This window comes from Anopheles stephensi, unplaced genomic scaffold (assembly GCF_013141755.1).
Source record: "Anopheles stephensi strain Indian unplaced genomic scaffold, UCI_ANSTEP_V1.0 ucontig146, whole genome shotgun sequence".
Classification (NCBI taxonomy): Eukaryota; Metazoa; Arthropoda; class Insecta; order Diptera; family Culicidae; genus Anopheles; species Anopheles stephensi.
In genome coordinates, this window is record NW_023405065.1 from 220,291 (window position 1) to 222,500 (window position 2,210).

Sequence of the window (2,210 nt, forward strand, 5' to 3'; positions counted from 1 at the left end):
CTAGGACGTGGCCATGTAAGTCATAGGCCACCCCAACTTTTGCAAAATACTGTTTCTTTTCACTTTTCATGATCTAAGGCGCGTTCCGACGGCGTTTTGAACAAATTTATGAGAAAAAAAATTTTGGCCCTCGGACCAAAATTTTTTCGTTCGGGGCCCCATGGCCTATGGCCAGTATGGGAACTCGGGATGCCGATATGACAAAATTTGTCAAAAAATCCCTTGAAAGTCGCTATGGCTCATTAAATAGAGCTTGTAAAGACCTTTCTAAAACACCTTGGTTGACCCCTGTCCGATACGTAGTTTTCGAGATATTCGAGAATAAGTGATTTTTTGGGACTTAGAAAATTTTCGACCATGACATATATGAAAAGTGATTTTTTCATAGGACAATTTTTTCTTCGCAAATACTGTTTGGTTTCACTTTTCATTATTAGAAACGCGTTCCGAAGCCATTTTCATCAAAATCTCGTGAAAAAAAAATTTCACCCCCGGACCAAAAGTTGGCCGTTCGGTGCCCTATGGCCTATGGCCAGTATGGGAACCAAGGATGCCGATATGCGAAAAAGTGTCAAAAAATCACTTGAAAGTCGCTATGGCTCATTAAATAGAGCTTGTAAAGACCTTTCTAAAACACCTTGGTTGACCCCTGTCCGATAAGTAGTTTTCGAGATATTCGAGAATATGTGATTTTTTGGGACTTAGAAAATTTTTGACCCGTGCCCTAAGAAAAAGTGATTTTTTCATAGGACAATTTTTTCTTCGCAAATACTGTTTGGTTTCACTTTTCATTATTAGAAACGCGTTCCGAAGCCATTTTCATCAAAATCTCGTGAAAAAAAAATTTCACCCCCGGACCAAAAGTTGGCCGTTCGGTGCCCTATGGCCTATGGCCAGTATGGGAACCAAGGATGCCGATATGCGAAAAAGTGTCAAAAAATCACTTGAAAGTCGCTATGGCTCATTAAATAGAGCTTGTAAAGACCTTTCTAAAACACCTTGGTTGACCCCTGTCCGATACGTAGTTTTCGAGATATTCGAGAATAAGTGATTTTTTGGGACTTAGAAAATTTTCGACCATGACATATATGAAAAGTGATTTTTTCATAGGACCAAAAAGTTTGTCCAAATAGGGTTTTGGTTCACTTTTTATGGTCAGATAAGTGATCCGATGCTATTTTCATGATCATTAGAGGGATTTCACGCTGTGACCAAAAATTTTCATACTTCATACTTGTCCCCGTGCCGTATATGGGAGGACCGGGGGAACATGTCTTCGTAAGTCGTGATGTTCAGTGACGGATTTCTGGGACTTAGAAAAAAAATGTGCTCTCAGGCACATTATATGTTTCATACACACATGATTTTCATTCTTCATACTTGTCCCCGTGCCGTACATGGGAGGACCGGGGGAACATGTCTTCGTAAGTCGTGATGTTCAGTGACGGATTTCTGGGACTTAGAAAAAAAATGTGCTCTCAGGCACATTATATGTTTCATACACACATGATTTTCATTCTTCATACTTGTCCCCGTGCCGTACATGGGAGGACCGGGGGAACATGTCTTCGTAAGTCGTGATGTTCAGTGACGGATTTCTGGGACTTAGAAAAAAAATGTGCTCTCAGGCACATTATATGTTTCATACACACATGATTTTCATTCTTCATACTTGTCCCCGTGCCGTACATGGGAGGACCGGGGGAACATGTCTTCGTAAGTCGTGATGTTCAGTGACGGATTTCTGGGACTTAGAAAAAAAATGTGCTCTCAGGCACATTATATGTTTCATACACACATGATTTTCATTCTTCATACTTGTCCCGGTGCCGTATATGGGAGGACCGGGGGAACATGTCTTCGTAAGTCGTGATGTTCAGTGACGGATTTCTGGGACTTAGAAAAAAAATGTGCTCTCAGGCACATTATATGTTTCATACACACATGATTTTCATTGTTCATACTTGTCCCGGTGCCGTATATGGGAGGACCGGGGGAACATGTCTTCGTAAGTCGTGATGTTCAGTGACGGATTTCTGGGACTTAGAAAAAAAATGTGCTCTCAGGCACATTATATGTTTCATACACACATGATTTTCATTCTTCATACTTGTCCCCGTGCCGTACATGGGAGGACCGGGGGAACATGTCTTCGTAAGTCGTGATGTTCAGTGACGGATTTCTGGGACTTAGAAAAAAAATGTGCTCTC